The sequence below is a fragment of the Colossoma macropomum genome, unplaced genomic scaffold (assembly GCF_904425465.1).
Source record: "Colossoma macropomum unplaced genomic scaffold, Colossoma_macropomum, whole genome shotgun sequence".
NCBI lineage: Eukaryota > Metazoa > Chordata > Actinopteri > Characiformes > Serrasalmidae > Colossoma > Colossoma macropomum.
In genome coordinates this window covers 44,237,240-44,253,025 of record NW_023494785.1, presented here as the reverse complement: position 1 = coordinate 44,253,025, position 15,786 = coordinate 44,237,240, and positions in this window count along the sequence as shown.

Here is a 15,786-nt window from a genome sequence, read left to right as displayed (position 1 = left end):
CAGACTGAGATCGGGGCTAAAATTCGGATAAACATCATGTAGAGTAACCTTGGCTTAAGGAGGATGATGCTCTTAGTGAGCAGACACTGTATATGTAGAACCTGCTTTACAAACCTCTCCCTGCTTCACTGGCACTGTTGCGTTTAGTTTTTAGCAGTGTAGCAGGCTGGGAGTGTTGAACTGAGGCTGTCAATCATGTGCACTCTTTAGAATATTAGGCCACACCCAGCCAGTTCTATGAGACTTCCAATCAGCAGTTTTTAAGCCATATTTCATAATAATGTTATCTTAGTTCTTTTTGTTCAAACTTTGCTGGAATGTTTCATACAAACGTTTTTAATATTTTACATTGTGTCCCCTGGGACTTGTTATAGTGGTCACTGTAAGGTAGCCAGCCAGCTGTCCAAGCAGCTTCCAGAGCAATACCGACCCAGAAATTAGCCCAGCACTCTGGCCAAAATCATCAAACACAACTTTAAGTGAGGGGGGCCTCCAGATGGGCCCCCCCAATCTTGCATGGTATAGACACTCGGGGCTTGTGGGGTCCCGCAGGGCAATTTGAGTAATCATACAATTTAGCAGCTCTGTCACAGATCTTAGGAAAGGCAGGGCTAATCAGGCAGGAGCTAGCTGGTGCGTGATGGGGGCAGCTTCAAAAACAGAACTGCAAATCCCTGACATCACTGAACGTGTGTCTAAAAGAGAGGACTTAAAATGAATATAAAGAAGTTCAACCAAAAACAGACTCTCACTAATGATGGATGGAAGTTAGCCGGGAAAGCTAGTTAGAAAGCTAGTTTCTGTCCATTGTTAGCTTTTTTTTGCTAAATTATCCTTTTGTTGTACTTTCTAGCAGTGTTCATGATGTCATATCCAAAAGCCTTTGATTATGACCGGCATAAACCTACATAACATTAATGAACACCTAATTCAATAGTCTTCACTTGTCAGGAAGGCCGCTTTTACAAATTGACATAACATGTTCACTATATGGCCAAAAAGTATGTGGACCTGACAATCAATATAAGCTTGTTGGACGTCCCATTCAAAACCGTGGGCATCAATAAGGAGCTGGTCCCCCTTTGCAGCTATAACAGCCTCCACTCTTCTGGCTTCCCACAAGATTTTGGAGTCTGTGGGAATTTGTGTCCATTCAGTCTAAAGAGTATTTGTGAGGTCAGACACTGATGTTGGACGAGAAGGCCTGGCTCACAATCGACATTCCAGTCCAAAGGTGTTCAGTGGGGTTGAGGTCAGGGCTCTGTGAGGGCCAGTGGAGTTCCTCTACACCAAACTGGTCACTCCGTGTCTTTATGGAGCTGCTTTGTGCACAGGGGCTCAGTCATGCTGGAACAGGAAAGGCTCTTCCCCAAACTGCTGCATCAAAGCTGGAAGCAGATAACTGTGTAAAATGTCTTTGTGCTGCAGCATCAACATCACCCTTCACTGGAACTGAGGGGCCTGAAAAACAGCCCCGCCCATCATCCCTCCTCCACCATACTGTACTGTTGGCTCTGCATTCCGGTAGGTAACGTTCTCCTGATATCCACCAAACCCAGATTCATCATCAGACTGACAGATAGAGAAGCTGATTCACCTCTCCAGAGAACACGGTTCCACTGCTCCAGAGTCCAGTGGTGGCGCTTTACACCCCTCCAGCCGACACTTGGCATTGTGCATAGTGATCTTAGGCCTGTGTGCAGCTGATCAGCCATGAAAACACTTCTATTCTATTTATAATCAGGCACTTTTAATGAAATAAGTTTGGTACTTGTAAGAAATTTTATTATTACTGTAAATATAGTTGGAAAGTAAGTTCATGTTACCATATATTGCATATTATGTAAAACTTTAATAAGATATTTTAATATTTATTACTGTTTTGCTATTTTTCCACTTAGTAAATGCTGTACTACACCACTTTCTGATTTCTTCATCTATTAAACATCATATTAGCATTCACTCTGCACATGTATGCACTGTTAGCAATGTTAATATGTCACGAAAAGCACCAACCCAAAATTTACCTCATGCTCTCTGGCAAAGATCATCAAACTCAATGTTAAGCGAAGGGGCCTCCTCACTGATCCTGATGGATTCTTCCAGGGTTCCCGCTGGCCAATTTGAGTAATCACAGAGTTTAGCAGCTCCGTCACAGAACTTAGAAGAGGCAGGGCTAATCAGGCAGGAGCTCGCCGGTGGGGGTGGGTTGGAGGGCTGAAATGGAGAAGCTGCCTCATCAGGGGGCTCCTCTACCTCGTCCAAAGTCTGCCCTCATCACAGGCTCACCAGGAAATGCACAGGACGGCAAGGTCACCACCAACTGGCCTGTTGCCATGGCAAACGTCCCAAGGGCCAATGAAAACATATGACAAGAACAATAATATGAGGTGTAATCACCAGGGTCACTTTGCCTTCAACATTCCTCCCCCTGAACTAGGAAAAAAGACCTTAATGTAGCTTTTTATTTCGACACGCTAGTAGAAATTTGGAAACGCTTGCTGGCAATGCTCTGGAGACCTCATACGAGCAGTGAGAGAGAAATCCCAGTCTTCCTTTCACTATTACGTATTTACTTTGTGCCACTTTTTGCGCTGGGCGCTCTGCAAATGGAACCAGGCCTCCAGCATTAATGACTGATTAACTGTTGGCAGTTCATAACCTCAAAATGACCATTATTGTATGGTGTTTCCACAGGCCTGCAGCACTGGATCATGTTTTTTTTTTTAAACAAGAATTTTCTTTTCCCAAACACAATGAAAACAGTCAAGCTTGTCCAGCTTCATGTTAAAGTGTCACTCTGGCCAATAAGAAAAACTAACAATCTCTACATCTATTGTAAACATGCTTACTCACACTGTATACTGGAGCCGCAGTAGTCAGAGCAAGATTTTCAGGTTTAAAGACTCAGAAAGCCACCTTCTGATGATGTAACTTGGAGGTAGAAGGAACTTTAGATAGAATACAACTGCTTTGGGGTGACGCTTCTGGGAGACATCCTGTTTAAAGTGTTTTCCCATTAGTTGGTGAATACAGAAGGAAGCAAGATTGCTTATGTTAGGAAGCCGACTGTCTTATTTCAGCCTTCTAACTGTAGTAATTGTCTTCTGATCATCATTACAATCGAGAGAGCTACTCAAACAACAGAAACGACTTGTCAGATGAGGAGCACAACAAGCTGAAAGCTAAAGTTAGCAATGTAGCCACCTGGCAATCTAGATATGTAAACGTATTTAAAGATTGATGAAGGAATTTTTTAAAAATTAACTTGAAGTAGATTTGTGGGATGTTTTTTTAGTTAGCTGGAGAATGTAGAAGGTAGCCTGATAGCTAACATCACTGCTAGGAAGCTGAGGCCCAGTCCCATTTCACCCCTCGCCCCTACCACTCAGCTCTTAGTCCCTCTGTTTTGCGTGTTCACGTCTAGGGGTAGGGGGTCCTGACTCTTGTTGAGATAGAGGGGTAGGGCGAAGTGTTGGGGCTACATGACCCTCCAAACTGAGGTTTTTCGGAGACTCCAAACAGAGAGTTATGAGAAAAACAGAAAAATTGGCAAGATGGCTGAACAAGAGACCAAAGAAACCCGCAGATGTGAGAATTTTCTCTGTTAAAAAATTATGAAAACCACTATGTTATCTTAGTTTAATGTCGTTTCAGTGTATTATGGTCGTTTTCTCCATAACAAGCTTAAAAAATTGCCAATAGTATGCTAATGTCTCGGTAGCTAGCTAGCTAACTTTCCCGTTCCACCTTAAATAGTCAAGAAGCTGGTGAATAGCTGACTTCAGCTTCGTATCACCAAAGAATCGGCGGTGGGCGATAATAAATAATCTTTTTTTAATTTGAGGGTCTGATTTCGTAGGGAAGATTTCACCCACTACCCCCTGTAACTCAGTTCCAAAGGGTTAGGGTAACACTCAAAAACAAGGGGTAGGGGTAAAAAGAAGAAATGGGATTGGGCCTGAATATCTTAATGCAGCTAGGGCTGAAAGATTAATCAATTTTATATTGAAATCGCAATTTAAGAGAGCGCAAATTTAAAATCATAAGAGCTGCAGTTTTTTAAAAATGATGCATTCTCACATCTTAAGGTTTAAGAGGAGAAATTTGCTAACGCAGAGTTGTATACTGCCTGTAGAGTTAGACCAGCAAGAGGCAACCAAACCTCCATGTGTTGTGACATCACAACCACAACTAACTGGCTTTCTGGCACACTACATTAAGGGGTCAAGTCTCAAGCCAGAAAGTGCGGATATTCTGGTCTTCTTGGTATAAAAAAACAGGTCTGAACCTCAATTTAAAGAAAATAATCACAATTTAAGTTGCAGTCGCAATATTAGTCAGAAAAAATCACAATTAGATATTTCCCCACATTGTTCAGCCCTAAATGCTACCTTAAAACTGTGATCAGTGTCTGCAAATCATCATTACAATGGAGAGAATTACTCAAACGACAGAAATGACTTGTCAGATGAGAAGGACAGCAAAGTAAAAGGTAAACTTAGCCAGGTAGCTACCTGGCTATCTACCTATGCAACCATATAACTGATAACTGTGATAAGTGTCTTAAAATCAAAATTACAAATGCAGGAATTACTCAAACGACAGAAATGACTTGTCAGATGAGGAGGACAACATGCTAAATGCTAAAGATAGCAGGGTGACTATCCAGATATGCAGCCATATAACAGTAATAAGTGTCTCAAATCATCATTACAACAAAAAGAATTATTTAAACAACAGAAATGACTCGCTAATGATAAGCTACAACCTAAAGTTAGCATCGTTGCTACTTGGCTATTTACATACCTTCCTTTAGCTTCTTTTCTCGAACATTCTTCAGCTGATTCATATCCTTGATAAAAAGACAGCTGTCTTGTTCAGCAACCACGGTAAGAGCAGAGCCGGTTTATGAGGAGTCTGGCCTCTTCCTATTTCCCCCATTATATCAAAAACAGGACTGCTAAACAGCAGAGGGCGCCTGCAAGGAAGTCCTCAATGAATGGGAGTGAATGGAGCTAAATGGCTAAAAACGAACAGTTAAAATAGTTTCTAATCACTGAACCAGAACGTTTCTTTAGTTTTAGAAAGTAGAAGGATGGATTTCACTAAAAAGGCAAAGAAAACTCATCTGTATGTTTCCTTTTTTCTACAGTAAACGGGTTTTGGGCAGCAGAAGGCGGGCATTACTGCTAGATTGTGATGATTGATTTGCGAGTGGAGCAGCTGATTGGCTGTTCGCACTCCCAGACATCATGGACATACATGATTTAAACTCCTATAACTCGAGTTTAAAAGCTCTTAAAAATATAACAGCATTTTGTTTTATGCTGCTCTGTGTTCAGGAAATGATTGAATTCTTTTACATTAAAAATGTTTCAGCATTTCTAAACTGTGATTTTGCTCAAATGCTCCATCTCAACCCATTCATTTTGGACTCGCTCGAGAGCGCCCTCTAGCGTCTGAGAAACCCGGAAGGCATTGCAGAGTGTAATTCTCCTCTCTACAAGTTCCGTGGTAAAAGTCATGCTAATTGTAGCTTGGTTGTTTTTTAGCCTATAGCTCAGTGGCTAGGCTAGCAGTCAGGATTAGTTGACACCACAGGGATCCCGAAGGCTGTATGTTGTATTTGCGTAATGCTGAGCATTGTATAATGAAAGGAAACGTGATATAAAACTAATAATTCTGTCAAACCGACGAGGCTAAATTATGGAATGCAGCATAAAGTGACATAATAAACTCTTTAGCTTTAGCTTGGAACGGCCCTTCATAAACAAGGTGTTTAATAACACACTTATAACCCAATCTTGTAAATCTCCCTCGTCTATTTCAGGATATTTTTTTTTATCTATTAGAATGAAATGTAGCTTTTTTATTACGATTTTCAGAAAAGCTTTATTTTTTATTGACCCCAGATTGTAAATAAAAGCTCAGTCGCGAAGTTCTTACAGTAATGACTATTGGACTGACCCTTGGCCGTGTCCAACAGCACCCTCCTCCCAAAGCCTGAACACTCAGCATTAAGACTTATCACTGTTGTTCTCTCCGTATGCCGGCGCGCTGCCAAAGCATTGTGAATTACTGCGCAGCTTTTAGCCACATTGTTTTGCCCCCCTAGAAATTATGTCAGCGTTGTGCAGCGAAATCTTTTATCACTTGCCAAAAAGGACGGGGGTAAATAATTGCCTCCAGATGTGAGCCATTTCAGCTGATAGTGGCCTTCATTTCCTGCCTCTGCTGTCTGGGACAGCCTATTACACCTCAGAGGCAGCGGCCAGCAAAACGCACCTCCTCCATTTGAGTCAGTGCTTGCAAGAGTCAATTATCATCTAAACATGTGACATAAAGAAAAGCTTGTATCTCCATAACTGTAAATACAGGCTGAAAGTTTACAAACACTTCAGCTAAAGACGTTCAAACTCCACATATCTCATCTTACTATACATTTCCTGTGTTCAGCCAATCAGGGCATCTACTTTAGTTCTATAAGAGATGATTTCAAAATAAAAGACAGATAAATGAAATAAAAAAAAAGACAATAATGACAGATTTATTTCATTTAATTTCTTTTATGATTTTATTTAGTATATAAAATTTTCAGCGGGTCACCAGTTCCCATATACCTGTTAGTGATTGGTAGCTTTGCACTTTAATTGTTTAACCTGAATCAAACACTTACAGAAATCTGATGTCCACATATGTCATGAATGGTCTGGAATATATTCCTAAATATATCGCTGTTGTTGGAACAAAACCTCGTATCTCTAAAATTATTACTTTACAGCAGAGGGAAAAAACCTACTTTCCTTGTAATGTAAGTTAATGGAACCAGACTTTTTCCCAAGTCGTTTTGGGTCGTTTCTTTTAGTCCATTCATCGTGAAATTTGAACACACTGTAAAGAGCAACAGGTATTTTCAAATTATGTCAAAAACTGAAAAACATCACAAATGGAGATACGAGGTTTTGTTTTGACAGCAATGATATGTACATATAAGTAAGTATCAGATGTTCAACACATATGCATAAAAAATGTAATGGAGAAATGAGTCGTAATTTTGCAGCATTTCTATTGGTCCATTCATCATGAAATTGTGACACAATGTAAAAGGCTGCTGATCATCCTAAATTATGTCAAACAATGAAAAATAACAAAAATGGAGATGTGAAGTTTTGTCCCGACAGCGACGATATGTGTCTGATACATGTTTGAACACAACCCAATACAGCTGTAAATGTGGCTAGTTTATCTGTTTGCTTTTAAATATGAAATCATTGAAAATGTGTCGGGAAACAATATTTTCATTTATTTTAAGTTTTAGTGATTTTATTGCATAGTTTACAATCTGCATGTTTTAAAAAATTTGGTTGTGTAGGTAGTATATTAAATTTCACTTTATTAGGAAACGTGGAAGAAGCAAAAAAGATGCATAAAAGCCTTATATTACATAACATGAAACTATATGCCATCCTTTCATGAATGTTTTCCATGATATAATATTAAAAATATGAGCTAAACACATATGACTGTATAAAATCTGTCTGAAATATATGTCTTATATTTGAAATTTCAATTTCAAACACGTCCCAACAAAATCTCGTATTTCCATTATTGTCATTTTTCATTTTTTGACATAATTTGAAAAGGTCAGTCGCCCTTTATGGTGTTTCAAAATGTCCCGATGAACAAAAATTACTTGGAAAAAATTATTTATCCATTTACTTCCGTTAAAAGTTAAAAACGTTTTTGGAGATATAAGGTTTTGTTCTGAAAGCAGTGATATGACCAATATCATTTAGATAAAAGGGAAACCCATATATTCTAATATATGTCATATATTTGAAATCTATATATTGCCATCTACCAAATTTCTGTATAGGGCAGCTTTCTACAAGCTTCTCACAATACTTTGCCCAGACAGACCTGGTCTAAATCCCTTTAGGTCAGGGCTTTGTGAATTCAGGTCAGCGCTTTGTGATGACCACTCCAGTACTTTCATTTTGTTATCTAAGTCTTTTGGAGGAATGCTTAGGGTCATTGTCTTGCTGGAACTTCCTCGCTGATATCTTGAGGTGTTGCTTCAGTATTTCTAAATAGTCTTTTCATTATAATATTTTCTGAAGTGCACCAGCCCCTTTTCCAGCAAACCACCAGAAACATGATGCTGCCACCACCATGCTTCACAGTTGAGATGGTGTTCCTTGGATTAAAGGCTACATTTTGCATGTTTACCCCATGCAAAATGTAAACCAAATTAATGAACAATATTTTAGCTTATGTTTAGATGTTTTTGAGTTTTTTTTTACTTAATAATAATTTTACTTTTTTAAAAAATGCTTGCCAATAGAATACGGCACTTAACTTACTTAAAACTAGTGAAAATGTCAAGAAAAATGAGTTACATGATATATATTCTTACACTAATCTCATAATGAGAAATATTAGAAATATCAACTAGATTTAAGTAGATTTCATTTGCCAAGATTGTTTGTGTATTTTTCCCCATTCTTTTCAGGAACTTAACAGAAACGTCAACATAGAGATCCAGCGAAGCAACAGAAAAAATGTAAGTGGACCGAATTGCCGAGTTTAAAGCCTGGCTTGGACATTTCACTGTAGTTTGTCTTTGAAATTTGTCTGGCCATATTATATCTGGACACCCTGAGTCCTGGAATGTGTGAGTTTCCCAACAGATGAGAAATGTCTGTCAAAAGTCTTTCAGCAGCTCAAAGGGCAGACGTTTTATATCAAAAACAATCAATCTCTTCACAAATTACTCCCAGTTTACGTTCAGGCACTGTTTGTGGAACCTTCTGCGTGTGGCTCCCTTTCAAGGCAGGTCCATTTACGTTCTTAAAAATAAATGTTCCTGAAGCGAAATTCTTCCACAGACAGACGTCCACACTGTTTGGAGCCGAACGTAAACTATACAGTGGAGTTGCAGTTGGCTGAATGTGGACGGTGATTAGTCCTCTCGAAAAGAAGAATTCCTGACAGACGTTCCGAGGCTGTGGAGGATGATGAAGTAAACTCTGAGCGGTACTGTTTCATGACAACATCCATAGACCGTAAACTTTGAGATCCGTAACTAAGGCTTATTCTCAGTCTGCCCTGTTTGGTAACTTGTTCCATTTACCACCCTTCATTTGTTTAATCTCCAGTCAGAAAAGCCATTAAGTACAAGTTACTCACTTTTCATCAAAGACAATGTATTTTTCAGCATTTACTGCCTTTATTACAGCTTCTGTTCAGGACAGTTCCTCAAAGAAAACTGCAGACACGCCTCCAAAGTTCAGTCTCAGAAGCTGGTTGATCATTTTCTGAAGTAATCAAACACATTCAGTGGTGTTGAGGTCTGGACTCTGGGGTGGTCAGTCCATTGTTCAGCTTCTTTGTTTGATGTGTCCGTCTCCTTTTCTCAGTGAGGTTCTTCTTGATCAGCTACACATCCTTTCAGACCCACAGCGCTGAGTCGTCTTCTCACAGTGGAAGGATGGACAGAAACACCTGTGGATGTTTTCAGATCTGAAGCAGTTTGATTTTCTCCTCTCTCTCAGAGATGAAAGCTTTAAGTGCTGTTTATCTGATGGGGGCAGTTTTGGGGTCTAGCAGGTCTTCCAGGTGGTTGTTAGGAGCCACATTTTCTCTGGAGCTTTTTGAAAGTCCTGTTTTTTCTCTTTTCTTATTTATGTGCATTATTTTATATCAAATCTCAGAAATATCTCCTGAAAATGTCTGATATATGTCATATATTTGAAATCTATATATTTTGCCATATGGCAAATTTCCATATAGGGCAGCTCTCTACTGGTATAAGTCTATCTTTAGGTCAGGGCTTTGTGAATTCAGGTCAGTGTTTTGTGATGACCACTCCAGTACTTTCACTTTGTCGTCTCTAAGTCTTTTGGAGGAATGTTTAGAGTCATTGTCCTTCTGGAACTTTCTAGCTGATATCTTGAGGTGTTGCTTCAGTATTATGTATATTATTTTACATATAATCTCAGAAATACCTCCTGACAAATTAATGTAATTAATTGCTGTTTTGACTGTAAATTAAATATACGATTGGTGGTGGGTTTTATTTCTTTATCTCCTTCACTCTCATGTCCACTTTTGTCCTTCAGATTTAGTTCTTAATCCATTTTTTAGGTTGCAATTAATTTTTCAGCTCCTAAACTGCTTTAGTAGTTTACTATGTTTATACGTATCGTGACATATTATGTAAAAGGACTTGACAGGAAAAACAAAATAGCTTATAAAATTACCAAATGTGCCTAATTTGTACATTTGCTTGAATTGTATCATTTTTTTATTAGAAAATGAAAAGAAATGTGATGTGAATTTACTGAGCAAAAGTAAAAATGTAAGTGCAAACAGAAAAGAGTCGAATGGCTGAGCAGGTGCTTCTGTTTTGTGGATGTAGCAGGTACCAGTGAATTGCTGAAGAAACCAAAATGTACCTTTATCTTGTCAAAGAACAAGGACACGAAGCGAATTACTGCTCTTATAAAGCATTAAAACTAGGGGTGCGGGAAAAAATCGATTCTTAGATGCATCGCGATGCGGACGTGAACGATTCTGAATCGATTCACAAATGTCAAAAATCGATTTTCTAAATGTTTAATTTATAATGTAATGTTGACGGAACGTAAAAGGCGGAACTTGGAAGTGGGTAAGTGCAGCGCCCGGACAGTCTGTGGGGCACATAACAAAAACACTACTGGCTGAGTGAGAAATCTGACCGGCTCCCTCTGCATTAAAGCCAGGTTAGGTCAGGAGTCACAACACAAATGATAAGAAGAGACATTTTGACCTTTCAACAAAAATCAAACCACCTTGGTGGTAATTCATTTATTAGAGCCAGTAAAGAGTCAGCTCTTTGCTCCCTAAAACAAAAAAGTTTTCTTCAGACCAAATTAACATTTGTATCATTCGCTATTTGACTCAGTTTAAACCCAATACTTACATTTAAAGTGTCTCCTCAGCTGCCGTTCGCTCCACTGCTGACATCACCATGTTCTTGAATCCTCACCGGCACACAGTGAACCTCGGGATATATTGGCTGGTGAAGAATCAAACTGCTGGAAAAGAAGGACACGTTTCTCAGTCGCATATGAAGGACCTTTCGAAATGGGTCAGCCTAGTGGCGCCACTGTGACGCTAGTGGCCTTCAAATGCAGCCTCCGAAGGGTGCAGCCCCTGAATTGGGACACAGCTAATGACAATAAGGATATTCTATTCTATTCTATTCTATTCTGTTCTATTCAAATGGTGCCCCCTTGTGGCACATTTTTATGCTGCTAAATGTGAGTGAGTTACAAGTCAGTTCAATGAGTTGCTTCAACATAGGAATGATATTAGAAGGTTAACAATCTGCTGTATGTGATTCATCTCTGCTGAGCTGTTATAGATAATAATGACTGTGTTGTGTTTTCATGCTGTTTTGAAAATACAGCTATAAAATTAACAGTAAACAGAAGCTGCTCAGCAATAAAGATGCATCAACTCTGCACAAGAGTTTTATTCTCTTGATGGAAACTAATGCCTTAGCAGTTAGCAATTAGCATCATTTTTGTCACATTTTAGTTATGACTTTTATTTGACAGCTGGACAGGAACCCTGCTTCTGTCACTCATGCCGCTCACTTTGGAGCTTTAGCTGTTTATTTTAGACTAAAAGAATCTAAAAAGAGAAGAACAGAACATCTGTTCATATGCTGATAGATGCTGTATGTTTTAAGAAGTTCCACTGCGGTTCTATAGGAGAACTCAGCACTGCAGGAGCTGCTCAGGATCTTTAATATTTTTTTTAGGAAAGTTTTTGTTTTTGCAACTTTTATTACTATTATTGTTTCAGTGCAGTAACAGGATTTTCACTTCAGGATCAGTTTATGATACCGCTTTTTGTATTGTTCTCTCTCCTGCTGCATCTTCTCTTCCCTCTCTCTCTCTCTCCTCTCTCTCTCTTCCTTCTCTCTCTCTCTCTCTCTCTTTTCCCTCTCTCCCTCTCTCTCTCTCTCTCTCTCTCTCTTCCTTCTCTCTCTCTCTCCTCTCTCTCTCTTCCTTCTCTCTCTCTCTCTCTTTTCCCTCTCTCCCTCTCTCTCTCTCTCTTCCTTCTCTCTCTCTCTCTCTCTTTTCCCTCTCTCTCTCTCTCTCTTCCTTCTCTCTCTCTCTCTCTCTTTTCCCTCTCTCCCTCTCTCTCTCTCTCTCTCTCTCTTCCCTCTCTCTCTCTCTCCTCTCTCTCTCTTCCTTCTCTCTCTCTCTCTCTCTCTCTTTTCCCTCTCTCCCTCTCTCTCTCTCTCTCTCTCTTCCTTCCCTCTCTCTCTCTCTCCTCTCTCTCTCTCTCTCTCTCTCTCTCTTTTCCCTCTCTCCCTCTCTCTCTCTCTCTCTCTCTTCCTTCTCTCTCTCTCTCTCTTTCTTCTCTCCCTCCCTCTCCCTCTCCCTCCCTCTCTCTCTCTCTTCCTTCTCTCTCTCTCTCTCTCTTCCCTCTCTCCCTCTCTCTCTCTCTCTCCCTCTCTCTCTCTCTCTCTTCCTTCTCTCTCTCTCTCTTTCTTCTCTCCCTCCCTCTCCCTCTCCCTCTCTCTCTCTCTCTCTCTCTTTCTTCTCTCCCTCCCTCTCCCTCTCCCTCTCTCTCTCTCTCTCTCTCTCTCTCTCTCTCTCTCTATCTCACTGCTTGGCCTCTCTGCTGCAGTTTTCTGCTCCTTTGTGTGGAGGAGCTGAGGAGCGGAGGAGGACGAGCTCTCACCATCATCCACCTGAGCAAACACAGCATGAGTAATGAGAGAGAGAGAGAAAGAAAGAAAGAAAGAAAGAAAGAAAGAAAGAAAGAAAGAAAGAAAGAAAGAGATAGAATAGAAAGAGAGAAGAAGAAAAAATGAGAGAAACAAGAAAAGAGACAAAGTACAAGACAGATAAACAAAAATAGAGAGTCTGAGAAAAAAGAAAGATAGAGAAAGAATAAAGAAAGAAAGAAAGAGAAAAACAGTGAGAGAGAGAAAAGGGAGAAGGTGTGAGAGAAGGAGTAAGTGGGAGAAAAAAGTCAGAATGAGCAGAGAAGGTGTGAGAGAGAGAGAGAAAAACACAAGAGAGAGAGAATTAGGAGACAAAGTGTGAGAGAAAGTGAGAGAAAATGGAAAGAAAGAATGAGAGAGAAGGAACAGAAAAAGACAAGAGCGAGCGAGAGAGAGAGAGAGTGAGAGAGAGTTGGTGGTAAAGTCAGTGTATAATAACATTAGTCTTCCGCTCGGCTCCAGCTGAGCTCTGCCCCGGCTTCTCCTCTCTTGTTATTATTATTTTTTCCTCTTTTGTATTTTCTCGCCCGGAGCTCCTCCAATAGAAACACATGCCTGCGATGCCTCAGTGCTGTCGCCTGTTTACATTCCCCTCACAAACAGCGTTACAGGCACAGCTCGGACTGTCCGGCACGCACTCCAGCCGGACGGGCAGATTCTGAGGTGTCCAGAGAAGCATGGCTTCCATTTGGCTTCAGAGCTGAAAGAGAAGAAATACAGATCATTATTATTCAGAACATGAAAGAAAAGAGTTTCTGCTGAAATCTGAGTTTGGGTGATCTGTCGAAAGTCTGTAGACTCCAGAGTTTCTCCTGAAATTGAGGTATTAATAGAGTTTGTGCTGCAGTAACAGCCTCGACTCTTCTGGGAAGGCTTTACACTAGATGTTGAACATTGCTGTGAGGATTTGATTGAGCATCAGTGAGGTCAGGTACTGATGTTGGATGGTCAGTTCTGGATCTCCAACTCATCCCAAAGGTATTGGATGGAGCTCCATCACTCCAGAGAACACAGTTCCACTGCTCCACAACCAATGCTGGGGGGCTTTACACCCCTCTAGCCCACGCTTGGAATTGGACATGGTGACCTTAGGCTCATGAGCTGCTGCTCCAAAGTGTCCCATTCTTTCTTTGCATAATGAAAGGGTTCTTCATTGTTGGAGAATGTGTTGTATATGGTTCTATGTAGCACCCAAAAGGGTTCTGCTATTGTTACAAGCTTGGTAACAATAGACAAACCCTTTTTGGTGTTATTTAGAACCCTTTTCAAAAAGGTGCTATATAGAACCATCTCCATCAATGTGAAGAACCCCTTCATTATGCAAAGGGTTCTTTGAGTTTTCTTGGCTCTATATAGAGTCATTCTATATAGAACCCTTGAAGAATCATCTTATTTCTTTTTTTCACTTGTAACCAAGTGCGCTATTCTTATATAGGGCCTAAGTTTTGTGGTTCTAGCTATAGAATATGGTCCTAAAAAATCTTAGAGTAATAATAATATGAACATAACAAAAGAACAGTATCTTTTCAAGCCAAGTTTAAACAATAAAATTCATGAATTCATAAAAGTGGTAATACATTAACATTGGGTTATTGTATTATATTGTGTTTTGTGGCCATTTATATTGTGGCCAGTTATTTAACTGAACAAAACATGTCAAGACAATGTATGACATCTGCCGTGATGTGTTTATAGCATTGTTATGTCAATGTGATGTAGCAGAGTTCAAGTAATATGAGTTATAGTGTTTTTTTCTCCACTTCGCATCGTGCCTAACACCCCTTAACTGTGGGAAAATCAGCCTACAGTGTATTACAGCCTTATTTGTCAATACTGTGAGACACTTTCTGGTGAACTTTAACCACAAAAGTCTTTAAAGTTCTGTAAAAGCCAGCATTTTAGTTGACATGTCTTTGGAAACAAAGCCATTTTGGGAAATTACGGCTGTAGAGTGCATCTATTACAAAGCTCATGCAGTCGGATTACGTTAGCTGCTCCTCCGACATGCCAGTGGGAGTCGACTATCTTCTCCACTGTTCCTGTTTCAACTTCTTCCAAAGGACCTATTTGAAGATGGAAGGGCTTGAGCAACATGCAGTTAGACTCTCAAAGCCAAAAGGCCGGCCTGTTTCAGGGCTGGTGGATATTTCCCTCCAAATTCCACATATTCAAAAGCATTTCAGTCAAGAACGCTATAAAAAGGCTCTTCTGATGACACCCATCAAACAGGATATATGCTCGCATGCTCAGCCTGTCTTAGAGGACGCCAGGGTTTTATTAAGAACAGCCCCTCGTTCCTTCACTTCGTTCTCTGGATTCCTCTTCATCTCGTGCCAGATCTTGCAATGGAGGCTGTCACTTCCATCAAAAGCTCAGAAGGGAAGAACCAGAGCGTCTGTCAAATTGTGACTGACCAGCCGGCATCACGCCATACATGGGGAAATGATGGATGACGTGATGGAAATGATCAAGGACGACATGAAGAGATCCTTTGTTTTTTTATCCTGACCCTCTTTAGATCTTGATAGCCTTAGATTTCCACCCCCATCAGGCAGTTCATTCCACATTCAAATAAAAGTCCATCATGCGGGGCTGAGGACATTTGATTTGACCCATCAGGAACCCAATGGGAAAACTTATTTTTCATTATTTTTAAGATCTCACTGCTTTTTAAGAGTCATTCAGGGTGTTTTGGTGTGAAATGGTTCAGATGTCTTTACAGTGGTGGTGATAGGAACCAGGGGTCGCCATGACTACAACACAGATATAGACATTTTATTTACTATCCAGAACCACCAGTGAACCTACACGAGTCTTCTGAGTTTATATGGAGTGTTGATGATGGGAAAATAAAAATTGACAGTCACAAAAGTTTATAAATCTAGTGGACGCAGGAGAGGGTAGGCTGGGGAGAATGACAACACACAGACGGTGAAGAGACACGCCCAATATGTAAATATATGGTACTAAGAGCCAATAGGAATGATGTGAGTTTT